Source organism: Miniopterus natalensis, chromosome 3 (assembly GCF_054644295.1).
Source record: "Miniopterus natalensis isolate mMinNat1 chromosome 3, mMinNat1.hap1, whole genome shotgun sequence".
Lineage (NCBI taxonomy): Eukaryota > Metazoa > Chordata > Mammalia > Chiroptera > Miniopteridae > Miniopterus > Miniopterus natalensis.
In genome coordinates, this window is record NC_142083.1 from 31,029,641 (window position 1) to 31,048,820 (window position 19,180).

At 37.1% G+C, this 19,180-nt stretch overlaps 1 protein-coding gene and 1 pseudogene across 5 annotated transcripts in view; both read left to right on the plus strand.

Moving 5' to 3' along the window:
* The window catches only part of KIF2A (kinesin family member 2A), a 64,796-nt gene that overhangs the window by 13,590 nt on the left and 32,026 nt on the right, over positions 1-19,180 (plus strand). The window lies entirely within an intron of this gene.
* LOC148093454 (glutathione S-transferase A4 pseudogene) lies at positions 4,529-7,619 on the plus strand (annotated as a pseudogene).

The window sequence follows — 19,180 nt, forward strand, 5'->3', positions numbered from 1 at the left end:
AAGGGGAAAAGGCAGAGGGAAAAGGCAGAGGAATGAGAAGAGACTTAAAATAAAGAACAAGGGAAGATTATCAGTGTATCAAGATTTTGGAGGACATAGAACAGATAATTCTTTTTTTAATTTTTATTGATTTTTAGTGAGAGAGAGAGAGAGAAACACCAATGTGAGAGCGAGATATCAATCAGCTGCCTCCTACACAAGGATCAAACCAGCAAGCTTTCAGTGCACAGGACGACACCCAACCAACTAAGCCACACTGGCCAGGGTGGAACATAATTAACATGACCTTTTCAACGCTCTTATGTGATCAGGTTCTTGCCTTTCCTGTCTCATGTCACACACTTACCCCTTTCTCCCAGTGTTTAGCCTCACTGGCCTTTTTTTCTTTGTTTTTGTTTTTGTTTTAATTCTCATCGAAGGATATGTTCATTAATTTTTAGAGAGAGTGGAGGAGGGGGAGAGAGAGACATATCGATTGTTTCCCTCCCATATGCTGGGAATCGAACCTGCAACTTTTTGGTGCACAGGATGACACTCCAACCAACTGAGCCACTGGCCAGGGCTCACTGGCCTTTTTTTAGTGACTTTCCCACTTAAGAACTTTTGTACAAACTGTGCCCTTCACCTAAAACTTTCTTCTTGCCCACTCTCCCTGACTAAATTTTTGGTTTTAGTTCTCAGCTTCAATATTATTTCTGTACTTGTTCAGAGAGGCCTTTCCTGGCTCTCATATCAAAGTTTGATCTCTCCTCTTATTCTCTTTTAGCACACTTTACATTTCCATAATAAATGTTGTCACATTTTGTAAGTACAGATGCCCCTCAGTGTAGGATGATGTTACATCCCAGTAAACACATCATAAGTTGAAAATATTGCAAGTCTAAAATATTTACATTTAACACACCTAACCTACTGAACATGATAGCTTAGCCTAACTTACCTTAAATGTGCTCTGAACACTTACTGGGACATAACCCCATCAAAAATCAAAAAGCACCTGTAATATCCTTTCTCTACTCAGCAGAAATACATGATGGCCTGCAAAAGCACAAAACAGTATTTAAAAAACACTGGCAACATGACAGAGCTGTGGCTCTCTGCCTCTGCCCAGCCTCATGAGAGTATCATGTTACACATCGCTAGACCAGGAAAAGATAAAAATTCAAAATTCGAAGTACAGTTTGTACTTAATATGTATCGCTTTTGCACCATCATAAAGTCAAAAAAATCTATATCAGACCATCATAAATTGGGGATCATCTGTATACATTTATTTCTGTGAGGTGTTTGTTTTTGTTTTTTTTTGGAAGGCATAGACCATGTCTGTTTGGTTCTTTACTATAAACTTAGCTTTTAGTATGGTGCCTGGCATTTAGCAGCATTAATTGAATATTGACTGAATGAATTGTAAACTTATCACCAACAATGAATAGATTACCCAGGTCCTACATCTTTAACAATTTATGTTTTTAAAAACCTTTTCAAGGACTTGGGAGTGGGGAAAGGGATGAATAGGCAGAGCACAAAGACTTTTTAGGATTGTGAAAATACTGTTTATGATACTATAACATTGGGTACATGTCATTATACTTTTGCAAACCTATAGAGTGTACAAACTAAGAATGAGCCATACTGGGCTTTTTCAGTGTAGGTTCATCAGTTGTAATTAGTATACTACCCAGGTAGGGGATGTTGATAATGGGGAGGCTATGCATGAGTGGGGGCAAGAGAGTTTATGGAAAATCTCTGTACCTTCTGCTCAGTTTTGCTGTATACCTACCTAGGCTAAAAATACTCTAAGAAAATAAAGTCTTTAACATACAAAACAACAGTGTGTCCTAGGAATATACCCAAAAGAAACGAAAACATTTGTTCTTATGACAGCATGTACGTAATGTTCATAACATTCATAATAGCCAAAAGGCAGAAAGAGTCCACTTACTATCAACTAATGAATAGAAAAATTGTAGTTTATTAACTTAATGCAATATTACAACATGGAAAAATGTTGAGATCCAAGATGGTGGCAGACTGAGTGGAAGCTACACTGACACTCTCCCGGGACCAATCTGTATTTACAACTAAAACATAGATAAACCATCCTGAAAACCAACTGAAGACGAGCTAGAGAGCACCCTCATAACCAAGGGGGAAAAGTGGAGACCGCACAGAGACTGGTAGAAAGTGCAGAGTGAGAGGGCTGGCTGGGCTCCCACAGGCAGCACCTGAAGGTCCAGAGGAAGATCTCAGCTGTGGGGATTCCCACTGAGGACCCTGGGCCTAAACCCCAGGCGGGGCTTCCCATCCAAGAGCACCAGAACTGAGAAAGGTGCCCACATAACATCCGGCTGTGAAAAGCAGCTGGGTTTCTGTCTGCCAGGGAGAGGCAGCTGCAACTGCAGGCACCTTCTGAAAGAGCCAACGCACAAAGTTTCCTGTGCAGCCACTCACCTTGGGCTCCGGTGGCGGGGGAGTGGAGTGGACTGGAGCTGTGTGGGGAGAGTCTGGGGTTGTGGGCTCTGGAGAGTGAGATCAGGGGACGCCCATCTGGGTAAAAAAATGGAACTACATCAAAATAAAAAGCTGCTGCACAGCAAAAGAAACCATCAACAAAACAAAAAGGGAGCCCACTGTATGGGAGAACATATTTGCCAATGACACATCTGATAAAGGGTTAATATCCAAAATATATGAGGAACTCATATACCTTAACAAACGGAAGACAATCCAATTAAAAAATGGGCAAAGGACCTAAATAGACACTTCTCCAAAGAGGACATACAGATGGCTAAGAGACATAAAAAATGCTCAAAGTCGCTAATCACAGTGAGGCATCTCCTCACACCTGTCAGAATGGCTCCATCAACAAATCAACAAACTACAAGTGCTGATGAGGGTGTGGAGAAAAGGGCATCCTAGTACACTGTTGGTGGGAATGCAGACTGGTGTAGCCACTGTGGAAAACAGTATGGAGTTTACTCAAAAGAGTAAAAATTGACCTGCCATTTGACCCAGTGATCCCACTTCTAGGACTATATCCTAAGAAACCTGAGACACCAGTCAGAAAGAACTTATGCACCCCTATGTTCATAGCAGCGCAATTTACAATAGCTAAGATCTGGAAACAGCCCAAGTGCCCATCAGTAGATGAATGGATAAAAAAAGCTGTGGCACATTTACACCATGGAAATCTGTGCAGCTGTAAAGAAGAAGGCTGTGCCCGGGCAGGCATGGCTCAGCGGTTGAGTGTCGACCTAGGATCCAGGCGATTGAGGTTCGATTCCCTGTCAGGGCACATGCCGGGATTGCAGGCTCAATCCCCAGTGGGGGCGTGCAGGAGGCAGCCGATCAGTGACTCTCATCATTGATGTTTCTATCTCTCCCTCTCTCCTTTCCTCTCTCTGAAATAATAAAGATTTTAAAAAATAAAGATGGTGGCAGCTCTTTTATCCTTTGGGACACCATGGAGGGAACTAGAAAGTATTATGCTAAGTGAAATAAGCCAGTCAGAGAAAGACAAGTATCACATGATCTCATTTATATGTGGAATATAATAAACAAAATAAACTGATGTACAAAATGGATCCAGAGACATAGAAGCATGGAACAGACTGAGGGATCTCAGAGGGAAGGTGGGGAGGGGGAGTGGGTGGGGAGAGATTAATCAAAGAACTTACATGTTTATAAGCATAGCCCATGGACACAGACATTGGTATGGCGAAGGCCTGGGGATGGGGTGGATGCAGGGTGGAGGGGATCATTCGGGGAAAAAGGGGGACATCTGTAATATTTTCAACAATAAAGATTTAAAAACTTTAAAAAAAATGTTGAAAATATGTTTAGTGAAAGCCAGTTCCAAAAGATCATGTTATCTCATTGCATTTGTGTGAAATGTCAAGAATAGGTAAATCTAGAGACAGAAAGTAGATTAGTGATTGCTTACAGTGGGGGTGAGGAGTTGGAGTGAGTCAGGGAATGATTGTTAAAGGATGGGGGTATCTTCTTGAGGTGATTAAAATGTTATAAAAATGTCTGTGGTGATGGTTGCAAATATCTGTGAATATACTAAAAACCATTAAGTTGTATACTTTAAATAGATAAATTGTATGTTATGTGAATTATATCTCCGTAAAGTTGTTTTTTAAAAAAACTTTTCATAGGCCTAAATGATGAATTGTTTTTTAAATTTGCATTATTACTAATAAAGGTGAACATTTTTCTTTGTCAATTATAGTACCTTTTGTCTGTCTCCTCCTGCTTTTAAAAATTGTTCTTTGAGTTCTCTTCCTACTTCTTGAACTGTTTTTAATCTTCTAAATTCTTGTTCTTTGTCTACCTCTGAAACCTTGGTATTCCCCAGAATTCTGTCATTGGTCCTTTTCTGTTTCCCTGTGTTCTCTCTAGTTACTGTGACCTCCTGTTTTTTTTTTGTTTTGTTTTGTTTTGTTTTTTAACTATATGTTTATTGATTTCAGAGAGGAAAGGAGAGGGAGAGAGAGAAACATCAATGATGAGAGAGTCATTGATCAAGCCCACAACCTGGGCATGTGCCCTGACCAGGAATCGAACCCTGATCGCCTGGATCCTTGGTCAACACTCAACCCCTGAGCCATGCCCGGCCAGGCTACTTTTTTTTTTAATTGAGGTACAATTCATATAAAATTCATCCTGTTTAGTTAACAAAAGCAAAAGTAAATAAGCAAGGCTACGTGAAACTAAAAAGCTTCTACACAGCAAAGGAAACCGTCATCAAAGTGAAAAGGCAACCTATCAAATGGGAGAAAATATTTGCAAGTCATACATTCGATAAGGGGTTAATATCCAAAATAAAGAAAGAACCCCTGACTCACTTATTCTCTCCTACTCTTTTCCTATCATGTTTCTTGGTAATTGCAACATTCATGTATAGATTATCCTTCCATTCCCCTGGCCTTTCAGAGCTTTGAACTTCTTTCCTTCCTTTCTTTCATTAATCTTGCCCTTGGCCTTAGCTCACTATATCCTGATATCTTCATGCCGTGTCTCCATAATCTTAGTTTTAAGCATCCCATTTTTCAGTTACCACTCTGCCTTTCCAGCATATTTCTTCTTGTATCCTGACTCCACTAATCTTTTGACTCCACCAGGATGTATAATCTTACTATTTTTTGTTCCTTACTCCCCCTCATGTCCTCTCTTGCTTCCTTATAAGCCCTGCCTTATATACTTTCTCTACTACCTTGCTTCCCTCTTGATTGGCAAAACCCCCTTTTTTAATATATTTTATAAAATGACTCCTTTTATGTATTGCAAACCCCCTTGCCCTTTCCAGATTGTTTAAAATTGATTAGAGTGTGTTTGGGGGGGGGAGGGTGTTATAATGATGCTGACTGATTATAATTTAAATTCATGGCTACTTTCCTTGAATGAGCAGTCATGTCTCTAGCCCATTTACTCTTTCCTGACTGCTGTCGTAAAATTCTTTGTTTCTTTGTTCACCCACACTCTCAGCAGATGACCTTGCTTGTCATTTTACCACTGAGAAATAAAAGCAATCAGAAAAGAACTTCTACAAGTCTACCACATCTACCCAAGTACCAGTCAGTATCTGCATCTGTAACTAACTCTTACCTTCCTTACTTTGCCATGGATAAACTCTTTTCCTATTTTAGGCTGATGTTCTCCACTTGTATACTAGACTGTGTCCCCTTTCACTGCCCAGAGTTACCACTTCATTTGTTCTGCCTTTGTGCTACATCGTCAATATTTCTTTATTGAATCATTTCCATCAACATACTGGAATGTTATTATTTCTTTCATCTAAATAAAACAAAACAGAAAGAACCCCTTGATTCCACTTTCCCCTTTAGGCATTGCTGTTAAATTTTAGTTGATCTGTTAACAGCATTTCACAAAGTGAATTCACTCTCTTCCTCGAAATAACTTCTTTACTTGGCTTCTAGGACTCTACTCTTTTGATTTTTCTTCTCTTACTCTGGCAACTTCTCGATCTGTGCTGGTAACTCTTTATCTCCCTGACCTCTATACATTGTAAATCAGGACTTCTACCCTCATTCTCTTGGCGATCACATTCACTTTCATTGCCTTAAATACTATTTATGTCTAGTTTTTCAAACCCCTTTTCATTATTGACACCCCCCCCTTCAAAGAGTCATTTTAAACACTTTTTTCCTAATTATACCCTCTCATGAAATTTTATTTTGTATTTTATTTTTTTCCATTCCCCACCCCTTCCCCTTTCAGCTTGTTCTGTATATAATCTGGATCTGTTTCTGTTTTGTTTATTCATTTATTTTGTTTTTTCAGATTTCACTTAACATAATATCCTCTAGGTCCATCCATGTTGTAAACAGCAAGATTTCATTCTCTTTTTTATTGCTGAGTACTATCCCATTGTGTATATGTACATATATATGTATCTTTGTCTATCTATTGATGGATCTCTGAAATTTTAATATCACATATACTGTGTATTTATTTATGTGCTATGGCCCTTTGGAGGGCCACAAACTATTGTAATATCTAAGCCCTCCCTTTCCAAGGAATCAGTTTTTGCACCCCAGTGAGAATGTGTGTTCTATATGCTGATAGTTCTCAAGCTTTTCAACCTGGATGGTCCTCGTTATATCAGATATATACTATGTATATGGAGATATTGATCTCTCCAATACACATCTAGGGGATACCTCAAATGTACAAAACAAAACTCATAATCTGACTTGATCCTCTCTCTCCATAATGAGCTGCTATGGCTCTACTTTTATTTGTATAGCAACACTGAATTTGCTATTCCACATTTTACCCTGGTGGTTAAAGGGCTTAAAGCAGTGATCATCTAGGCTTCAGGCTGCTCTCAGTGTGTTTTGTGAGACTGACTGCTGTTAGCAGATTCCAGAAAGCCTGAAAGACCATCATGGTAGAGAAGAAACCCAAGCTTCGCTATGCGAATGGGAGAGGCTGGATGGAAACCGTAAGATGGGTTTTAGCTGCGGCTGGAGTCAAGTTTGATGAAGAATTTTTAGAAACAGTAGAACAGTTGCAGAAGTTGTAGGATGGTAACCATTTGCTGTTCCAACAAGTGCCAGTGGTTGAAATTGATGGGATGAAGTTGGTGCAGACCTGAAGCATTCTCTGCTACCTAGTAGACAAGCACAATCTCTGGCAAGGACCTCAAGAAGAGAACCCTGATTGACGTGTATGTGGAAGGGATGCTGGATCTACTGGAACTGATTATCATGCACCCTTTCCTAAAACCAGATGATCAACAGAAGGAAGTGGTTAGCATGGCCCAGAAGGCTATTGATACTTTCCCGTGTTTGAAAATGTTCTAAGGGAGCATGGACAAAGGTTCCTCATTGGTAATCAGCTGTGCCTTGCAGACATGGTTCTACTCCAGACCATTTAGCTCTAGAGGAGGAGATTCCCAATATCCTGTCTTCATTTCTTCATTTCCAGAAGGACACAGTGAAAATGAGGAATGTCCCTACAACTAGGAAATTTCCTGAACATAGCAGCAAGAAGAAGCCTCCTCCCAATGAGATCTACATGAGAACCATCTACAGCGTCTTTATACCATAAAACCACATATAGGTCTGTGAGTGAGAACTTGCCCCTAGAGATTGCTGCCATGATTCTAGCTTTGTCATGGTGCTTTGTATAGTTATTCCTGAGTTGGTTCTTTCATGTCAAGAAGATCTCTTCTAAAAACATTGGCATATTTTTGTTCACTGAATAATTGTTATGGGACCTTTTTCTGAAGACCTTTTTGGAGAGACTGGTATTTAAGTTAGATCTGATAATTTCCTGATAGCAAGGATGGGCAGGACCTCATGTTCTCCCCTGAGCTCTTCTCCTCTCTATCCCATTCTAAACCCTGTCTGGTCTGTTCTTCCTAATTTTTAGGGTCTAATAACAACCAAATATCTAGTGAATATCTCTCCTCTAAGCTATTATTAAACCATGGCAGTAATGAATGCAGTTGGTATTGACCAAAATAAAGAATTAACCAAAAAAAAAAAAGGGATCATCTATTCTCTTAATCCAAATAGCCCAGGCATTGAAGTAGAAATTTCTCTGGCTCAGACACTGGTCATAAGCTTCCATAAGTAGAGTGGAGCAGAGATTGTGATGACAAATTCTTGGGGGAAGTAGTGACATTGCAATCAGGGTTTGAGATTTTGGCACAGGGCAGGGAATGTACCCTGTTTGTCTTCATATTTCTATTGCCTGATATTGGCCTTTACCATTTGAAAGAGGGTGTATTACTCTCCCTGGGCTGAATAGCAAAGTACCATAGACTGAGTGGTTTAAACAACAGACACTTATTCCTCTCAGTTCTGGAGGCTGCAGAGTTCAACAAAGATCAGGGTGCTAGTTGTTAGGTTTCCTGGTCAAAGCCTTCTTTCTGTCTTACAGCTGGTATTTTCTCGTTCTGTCCTCACATGGTAGAGACAGCATCTCCTTCTTCCCCTCATAAAGCCACAAGTCCCATCCTGAGGACCCCACCCTCATAACCTCATCTAAGCCTAATTACCTCCCAGACACCATCACTTTGGGGTTTAGGACTTCAGCGTATGAATTTGGGGGATTGGGGAACACAATTGAGTCCATAGCAAAAGAGTTTTGAGTAAACATTCTGAATCTGGACTGCTGTTCAAGACCACAGCATCACAATACACAGAGAAACACATTTTTGTGTGGTGGTTGAGAATGTGACTTTTAAAATTAAACTATTTTCATTTTCAGTGATGACTCGTTTAACATACTAGTGTGACCAAGATTCAGCATTTTCAATTAAGATTTCATCTATGGCCTTAGCCGGTTTGTCTCAGTGGTTAGAGCGTTGGCCCACAGACTAAAGGGTCCTGGGTTCAATTCCAGCCAAGGGCACGTACCTTGGTTGCAGGCTCAATCCCTGCCATATGCAGGAGGCAACCAATAAATATTTCCCTCTCTCCCTCTTCCACTTTCTGAACAGCAGTGGAAAAAATATCATCTGGTGAGGATTTAAGTATATATATATTTCATCTATATCTGTGGCAGTTTTATTTTTAGTGTTTAGTAGTAGGTATCATTATTATTGGCTTAGTCATTTCTCATAGTCTTCCTCTTCTGGTGACAAGATACTTTTTTAGAATATGTGTTTTTGAAAATCACTTATGATGTGTTTATAACATTCTTTAAGGTTTCCAGGGAAGCTATTCTATCTCATCCTGGAAGACAGGAAAGGTAGGCTACTCGCCTCTTTATCAGTGAGTTGTGTGTTTTATTTTGTTTTTTGAAAGATTCCAATGTTATCAGTCTGCTTGGTGTCCTCATCACCACATCTGCAGCTTTTACTAAACACTTACTTATGGCACCCAATCACCTGAATTCAGGCCTTAAATTCCCTAATGAAATTTAGAAGGGTAACTGAAAACCAACAAGAATGGCCATTTTTATAATGTTTTTTGCAGCTTTCTGAGTTATGTTTAAATTTTGTTAATAGATATATATGTACAACTCTGCATTGTCTGAGATACTGCTATTGAAAAACATTCTAAAAGATCCCTAGCTCTTTTTAGGATGTATTTAAGCATAACAGAAGATGATATCTATATACACCTATGAAACAGTCACAGAATAGTGCAGCTGTATTGGTTTGGAATTCCCTTTTGTTTAACCCAGGGAGCAATTAGATAGATAGTATTGCATAATATATCCATCAGAACATCTGTGAAAGGCAGTTCTCAAAACTTTGGACTAGTGTTTGCTTTGGCAGTACATATACTGAAAAACTTTGGACTATTAGCAACATATTAAGTTTAACATGACTTGTAAAACTCTGGTATTCTAGAGAGGAAATTCTTTCTCAACCAGTGAATAAAGATACATTTCAGATATCCTGCAACCTAGGGGAATGTAGATATGAAGAATCACCTTTTAATTAAAATATGTTGAGATTTAGTTAATAAACTTTAGTTAAAAACTATGAATTTTTTAATGCTTTTTTTTTCCCTTTTCACTATTTCCACTAGAATCCTAATCATATAACTTATCATGACTCTAGAAACTCAGGTTTCTTTTTTAATCCTCACTCGGTATTTTTTCCATTGCTTTTCAGAGAGAGTAGAAGTGAGGGAGAGAGGGAGAGAAACATCAATGTGAGAGAGACACATGGACTGGTTGCCTCCCACACGTGCCCCACCAGGGCCAGGGATTGAGCCTGCAACTGAGGTAGGTACCCTTGACCAGAAATCGAACCTGGGACTCTTTAGTCCATGGGCCAATGCTCTTAACCACTGAGCCAAACTGGCTAGGGCAGAAATTCAGTTTTTATGTTCTTTTTCACTAGTGGTTTTGAACAGTTTTTAATCCCCTCTTTTCCCACCCCCAATTATGCAGAATAATATCAGGAAATGTGATTTGATACTTTTTAATGGGTTCATAACCTCTTTATGACATTTTTCTTATTACCTTTGTGCAAATTTAGAATGGAAATTTTCTAAAAAGCTGCACAATGAACCTTTCTGAATGATAATTCTACCAAATTGTTAGTGTGCAGTGTGATTCAATCATCACCAAAACCCCAAAAAGACCCAGTTTCCCAGGGAAACTGAGCAGTATTAATTTTTTTGAACTACTTCAAAACAGTGGACAGAAGAGGTAAGAATTTAAAAATTGGTAGTTTAAAACATGAATGAAGTTTGTCTTATTTTTAAGTTTTATTTTCGTCATGAAAATTCTTAGCTGTCTCATACTTGTTTTTTTCTTCTTGTGTCACAATTCCAGCTTTGTGTTTAAAGTCTAAGAAAGGAAATGTTAGAGCTTTTTAAATTTACTTAGTAACATCTTAAATGTGATAAACCAAAACAAAAAGGTCTCTGTGTTTGGTGAAGTCACATTCCCCAGGGATTTACTAAACAGCAACAGCACTGCTCTCAGTGTCAGCTGAGGCATCATTTATATCCTTCTCTAATGGCTTCTTGTTGCACCAGAGTTATTGAAGAAGGTGCGACACTACATAGTCCTTATTAAGGGTTCTTTTCATCACTGCTTAGATTACCTAACAAAACCTGAATATCAGAGTTTGGAAGTTTGACTTCTCTTGGAGCTCCTGTAATGATCTCCAACAAATCACGCAGTTCTTTTCTGTCCTCATTTACTGGTCACTGGCATCTAGGAACAGATTAACATTTACTGTTTGGGAGAATATAAATAATAAGTTATAAACTGCTTTGAGGTAGTTGGCAAGACAAGAAATAATGTATGAATATTACTGTGTAGTTAGCAATGTTTTTTACTTTGTAAATAATGCTTTTTAAGTAGTGTTTTTTGAATGTCATACTTAGTCTTTCTGTTTTAAAGCAACATTTTGGCAATCTCCATTTTCCTAACTTTTTTCCATGGGGTATTTTCATGTTCTTGAAGGAACTTCCTTTTCTAATTCTTTTTAGTAAATTGAAGAAAATAATTGTATCTATTTTAAAAGATAGGTTTAAAACAAACCTCCTTAGACAACAAAAGCTAATTAACATAATGTGTTTTGCCGTGACTACTTGGAAATATGTACTCGTATTTTTTAATTTGCATTCTCCACTGGCACTTGGTTCTTATAACTAAATATACAGTTGATTTATTTTACTATAATTAGTACTTTATTCAAAATTTAAGAAAAAAATGAGAAATCTGTTTAAGACAGATTTTAATCACATGATATGAAGTCCCAAAAGTTTTGAGGTGTGTTTTCAGATAATTTATCAAACTGTGTATGGTGTCAGGTGGGTACTACTTAATGGGTCAGGGGAGGGATCACTTCCTAAGTTATATAAATGCCTAACCACTGTGCTGTACACCTGAAGCTAATAATATTGAATGCCAACTGTAATTGAAAAAAATGAAAGTTAAAATTTAAAGAAAGATAATTTATTGAGATTCTCTTCTGGTAGGAACTGGCTTGGAAGAAAGTGCTTCTTTTAGATATCTGTTTACTTGGAAAGCATATGTGTTTTACTCACCCACTGGGAATAACGTTATTCTGCCAAGCACTTGTTCTGAGTGTGTTATTTTATAATTCAGAGTAATATTTATATCTTTGTTCTGAGAATAGATATTAATGCTAGTTTTTCCTTAGTCTTTGCTTATGAAGATACAAAAGGAGAAAACTAGATTTTATTACTATTTTTTAAAAGTCAATAAAAAAGAGTCTTCAAATTATGCAACAGTATCCTTTTTAAAAAAATGTTTTTTTAATAGATTTGAGAGAGATAGGAAGGGAGAGGGATAGAGAGATAGAAACATTGATGAGAGAGAAACCTTGATTGGCTGCCTCCTGTACACCCTGCATTGGGGATTGAGCTGGTGACTCGGGCATATGCCCTGACCAGGAACCTAACCGGTGACCTCTTGGTTCATGGATTGATGCTCAACCACTAGGCAACACCAGCCAGGCATAACAGTATTCTGATTGAAAACTGAGGTCACTAGAGGTTTTAGATGTACATGAGAACTATATATTTTAGTTTGGGCTATGTACACATGAGTAACCAGTGACTCTTAACTAGTTTTTTCAATGACTTACAAATTTAAAATTTTTAGGTAATAATATTTATAAAGCATTAATTTTTGTCATCTTTTTAAATTTATTAACTTTAAACAAAAACAAATTTTATCAACTTTAAAGGGTTTGGAAATCACCATTATGAGCAATCTTAGAATTCAAGTTCTATTTTTACTAATTGTTTTAGTTGTATTACTCATACATGATTTGGTTTTGAAAATTTTATTAAGGTCTTACCTATATTAGAAGTATGAAAAGAAAATTTCAAAGAAACAGCTCAAAAAGAACTGAAAATATTTTCTTTAAGGGAAAGCCTACTCATGTATGCTCATGTATACATCAACTATAGGGTGATTAGAAATAGAAAAAAAACATTCTGGGTATGTTAAAACCAGCAGCAACTTTTTTTAGAACAGCGTGGGTCTGAAAAGAATTGATTGTTGCTTTTTCATATTTTCCCTAATGTTCTGCCACTGTGTCCTTTTAATAAAATACATATACTTGTTAGCATTTTAAATATTCAGACTTTTAAATACTCGTAATGATATTTTATTAGTATTCTTGGCTGTTTTATTTTGGCTCTTGTCTTCTGCATTTGCAACCAAATTATACTTTATATGCTACACAAGGTTTATGCCAGCCTAATTGGTTGCTGGCATTTCTTAGCCTCACAGCTGCTGTGAATTCAGCTGTGAACTAGGAAACATATAATAGGATCCTGTTTTCAAGACCAAAAGGCAATTGTCAGCATGTAAAACTTGTTTTTGACAGCTCAGTAAATAATTAGATTTTATGGCAAGTTAAATAGCACTAATAGGAATCTTAAGTAACCATCTTAATTTTAAAGGTTAGAAAGTCCAGAAATATAGAATACATATATTCGTTATTTTTGTTCACTGGGGCAGAGGTGGCTTGAAATCACTTTTGTTCTTCAGTCATTTGTTGGTTTTTTAAAATCGTTTGTCTTGTTTACTAACAGATAGTAAAAAGTTGAGGTCTGAACTATTCTCCCTTTTATTTCACTATAACAAAGTTGAGACTTAAATTATATCAAGATATTTTGTAAAATGAACTAAGTATAAAGCACCGTTGAAATAAAGGTTATGATTTCAGAATATCTATATGGTTTGATTTAGCAGGGAATATTTTTATAAAGTATCCTGACATCTAAATTTGGGGTAAAATTTACATTTCTCTTACATTGAACCATATGAAATTGCCATTTTTTAGGTTAAAATGGTCAAATAGACATTTTTGTGATTTTTTTTTCTTAGAATTACTGTGGTTCTCATGATTTGATTTGATTATATTTAAAAGACCATTTTCAATAGCAGAAATCTATGAGTATCCTGTTTTTAAACAATACAATCATTACTCACTAAGGTCGTAATTTGTTCCTGACAGGTCTGTGTGAAAATGCTGACTGGGAACCTATTTGCCTTTATTTTAAGTGGGGAAAAATTGCAGTGTCAATTATCTATAACCAATTTCAAAAGTGTAACTCACTATAAATCACTACATATAAGTAAAATACTGTCATGTTTAACAAACAATAAATAAGGGTAACAAATCAGTTTTATATGCAGTAAAACCTTTTCTTCCATTATAATGCTTTTTGCCCATCCCCAGTGTTTTCTTTCAACATTTTCTTAAACATTTTGGGACTAATTTAACATTAGGCAAAACAAGGTCTAAGTGAATGTGAGAGGCTGTGGAAATACATCTGGGCAAGCAGACGGTGCCAGGAAATGGCTCACTCGGAGTGGGATGAAAATGGCTCACACATTTTGATACTTGGTGTGCTTTTTTGTATTCTGACCCTCTGTCAATTATACTTGGAATATAACTTAGAACTTTTCATGCACACTCTTTTGTTTAAGATGTGAATTGAGTATTGGCTATACAAATATAAATCTTATATAAACATTGACCAAAATATCTTGCATTGAGAGAGAAGTTTTCTGAAGTTTGGGTATTAAACACCAAGAGGTCGTCTACTGGGAAAATGGGGAGGTGTTATACTTCCAAAACTATTTGCTAGTACTTTTTTTAACTTCACTCTTAACTAATGACATTTTCTACACTGTAATTTATCTTTACAAGTAGGTTGAGATAAAGCTGAAAACTTTTAAATAACGTCTCTAGATATTTAAGTATTTAAAAAATTACAGTTTTGAAACTAAGTTTTATATATATATGTATTTTTTAATCCTCACTGAAGATATATATTTTTTTATTATTGATTTTAGAGAGAGAGGAAGGGAGTGAGAAAGAAAAACATGCACAAGAGAGAGAAACCCATCAGTGACCTCCCGTATGCACCCTTACTGGGGATTGACTGCAACCTCCAACCAACTGATCCAATGGGCCAGGGATATAGCAGTTGTAATTTATATAATAGTGTTGATTTTATATAATAGTATGAACTTACAATTTTCAAGTCTCACTCCCATTTTCTATTAATAGGACGTATGACTTAAAAATGCATTGGGGCTTCTGGTCAATATAATATAGTGAAGTTCATGTGTTGGCATCTTTCTGCCTTAGATACATAAAAGAAAACCAAAAGGCATAGCTGAGCTCAAGAACAAGATATCATCAGGGAGCAGAAATGGATTGGAAATACTGAGGGATGGGTGGAGCTGATCAGGGAAGCACTGCAAAGTTTGACTCTGTAGGATGATAGGATGACTGCAAAAAAAATCAGAAAATCAGGTTCACTGAAGATGAAGACTTATGTGGCTCCTTTAAAGACTCCAATAAAAAATTGCTGCTGATTTGCTCCGTGGAGCTAAGTTTATAGGAAATTTTCCTCCAAGGGAGGCAGTCCAGTGCAATTAAAGTAGAAATACAGGGATAATGCTCAGTCACCATGCACTGGAGCAGTCATACCAATTACTTATGGCTTTATTCTGATTGGTCTGGTGTCTCACATTTAGAAATCATTAGCAGGATACCTAGAGATAAAGAAAATTAGAAAATAGTTTGAACTGAATAATACTATGTATAAAATGTGTAAGATACTGCTAAAGCAGCTATTGGAGGAAAATGAGTAGTTTAATTGCTTGTGAGGAAAAAAGGATAAAGATGAGTGACCCATCGAAAGAATTTAAGAAGAACATCAAATATTCTCAAAATAAGCTGAAAGAAATACCAGTAAGAGCAGTAATTCAGTATTTAATAACAATAAGAAGAGGTCTTAACAAACCCAAGTATGTTCTTGGAAAAGACAAAGTTGACAAATCTTAGGTGAGATTTATCAAGAAAAAAGTTGAAAAATTAGGAATGAAAAAGTGATTATCATTAAAGATGCCACGGGCATTCAACATAATTATGAACTTTATGCCGCAAATGTGTAAACTTGCATAAATCTCCTAAAAAAGTGAAATTATCAAAACAGTCAAGAATAGAAAACTACAATAATCCCATAATTATTAGGGAAATTGAATCTTCTCACAAATAAAACCCTAAGCCAAGATGGTTTTAACCAGTTTCTCCCAAACCAAGGTTCTATTCTAATTTTGCACTAACAATTCCAGAATAAGGTTGGTATGAGAAAGGAAAACTGCCTACCAGTTTTGATCAGTGATATAAAAATCCAAAACAATAATTTAATGCAGTTCCAATCAAAATCCTAACAGTGGGGTTTTGTTTTGTTTATTTGATTATTGGAACTTGACAGGATGATTCTAAAATTTATACAGACATGCAAAAGGCTAAGAATATCAAACTTTTAATGAACAAATAGGCAAGAAGGCTTATTTTACCAGATAGCAAGACTTATTGCAAAGCTACAATAATTAAGATAGTGTAATTTTGGTTCAGGAACATAGAAGTAGACTTATGCTTGCATGTTTGAAATTTGAGAGGTAGTGTTGCAGATGGGAGAAGGAAGGGCTTTTCAGGATGTGGCTTTGGAACAATTTGTTTTCCATGGAGGGGGAAATGGAAATTGTGTTACCATTCTCAAAGATCAAAATGACAGTGGGTTACTTACAGTCTTGAATATAAAAGGCTTTGTAAAACTTTAGAAGAAACTAGCTTAACAACCTGAGTCTTGGAAGAATTTTATGACACAAAAAGCCATAATTGAGAAATACATATTTGACTACAGTAAAATTAAGAACTTCAGGTCATCACAAGATGACATAAAGGAAGTGAAAGATAAGCCACAACTTAGGAGAAAATATTTGCATTTTTTATTATTAATACCAAGACTATAGAGAGTTGCTGTAGAGAAGGCAAAACACACAAAAGGCTTGAATGGCAAACAAACACAAAAATAGGTTTAACCTCATTAAGTCAGAGAAATTGGAACCACAATATGAGTCATTAAATCTGACAAATATTGATATTATTATGGGTGGGAAGTAATTGTTAGTGGGATTACAAATCATTACAGGCACAGCTAGTATAGGAAACATTGTGGCACTATGTAGAACAGTTATATATGTACGTTTCTCATATATTCCAGAGAAATTCTTGCATATTTGTATCAGTTCACATATATAAGAATGCCTACAGCACCATTGTTCCAAATACATAACAAATGCCCATCAACAGAAGAATAAATTTTGGCTTATTCATATGTATTGAAAATGAGTGAGTTATGTACAATAACATAAATGTATCTTTGAAAACAGTATTGCACAGATCTTAAAGTACTGTCAGTTCTTTATACATAGTTTGAAAGTAGGCAAACTCTAGATTTTTGTATGTGTTACATTTTTAAGTGGTAAAACTACAAAGAAAAGCCACAGTATGATTACCTCAAATAACGGTAGTGATAGTCCCATCCAGTGGAGGGGACAAAAGGAGGGAGAAGGAGATTCACTTAAGGAGCAGACATGGGATTTCAGAGGTATTGTTTCTTAACCTGGCTGGTGGTGGATATACTGGTGTTTGTTCTATTATTTTTTTTAAATGTTGAAGTATTTATGATATAATTCACAATAAAGTTTATACAGAATCAGAGTCAAAGGGCATTGTGTGGATGAAGTACAGAAATGTTCTCAGCCCAGAAAAATGAGGTGGTATTTGGAGGGCCATATGGGAAGATTGTCTCAGATTCTAGGGAAAGATATTTCCAATCCTGATTTGTCTCTGAGATGTAGTTCTATATCTCTAGTTGTCTTATTAACACCCGTGCATGATTCCTAGTAACAACTGAGGCTTAGGGGAAAGTGTATCATTGTCCTGCCACTAGTATCATTCTCCCAGTCATCCAGGCTCAAACCTTCCCTGTTGTACCTGTGTTAGCACTAAATCAGTGATTCTTTTCCTTTGAAAAACTTCAAGTATATCTGTCCCTGTTTTTATTTTACTATCTAACACCCTTGTTAATGGGTACTTTTTGACTTTGAAAAAAATCAAATTGTAAATTTTTATTACACTTAAAAATGGGGTATTTGAGTATATCTTAATTGAACCATATATACAACAGTTTGTTTTAAAAACTGTAAAGGTGCCCTGGCCAGTTTAGCTCAGTGGTTAGAGCGTGGCTTTGGACAGGGTCCTGGGTTCAGTTCCGGCCAAGGGAAGATACCTCAGTTGCGGGCTCTGTCCCTGCCCTAGTTGGGGCTCGTGTGGGAAGCAACCAGTCGATGTTTCACATTGATGTTTCTCTCTCTCTCTCTCCCTTCCACTCTCTCTGAAAAGCAATGCAAAAAAGATCCTTGGGTGAGGATTAAAAAATAAAAAACTTTAAAGGTATATTGGAAAAAGTCAGGCTTAAATTTTTTTTGAGACATCTTTTAGTAAAAACAATAAAAGAATTTCATGCTGTGTAGGTACTGCAGGTATTTCTACTAATCTGATCCACTGGCAGAAAGCAAACACTTAAGACTTCATTCAGCTCCAGGCTTTGTATTTATTTATCATTGCTGGAATTTCATATTTATTTCTTCTTGAGTTAAAAAACCGGACCATGATGGCGATACGCCAACATTTTCTCAATCCTGCCCTGGTACACATCTAGAGCTTGGTCTTACCTGGTGGATGGGTTGCTTTTGACTCTGCCCCGGTGGGTTGGGCTCTCGAGTGTCGGCCTCGGTGACTGAAGGTGGGGCGGTGCCCTGCTGAGGAGATGCTGACACCGCGCCATCTTGATTTTCTTCGTCCTCTCGCTGATTGCTGCAGGCTGTGTTTGAAGATTAAGATCCCTACAGGTGGAATTGTGACCTATAGTCTTAATGCAGACTTTGTCCCTCTGGTTTGCCTTTTCTCACACACCTGGTTACCAGTGTACTATGTCGCTCCTCCCTCCTTAGGAAATTGGGATACTGTGATAGATGCTTGACTGTAGGAATGGTGGTGTTGGTCTTGCCTTTGGAATATGCACATGCTTTCCCCCGCTCTTGTCACTGTGGTAGTTCTGTTGGTAATTGCATGAGAACCCCTATCTGTATCCTTTCTTCAACCACCGCCTCTCCATTTCCTGCTGGAAGTTACTTTTGGCAGTCTGGTGTTCTAGTATATCTCCTTTGGGATCATTTTCTATTGGTGAAATTATATCGATGTCATATTAAACCACTATTCTCCAAACCTTTGCTGTAGTAATCTTCTTGTCCCCCCTAGTGGTTATTACTGTTGTGAGGTGGGGGTGGGGAGTGGCTGCTGGGTCGCAGCCTCACTATTCATGTT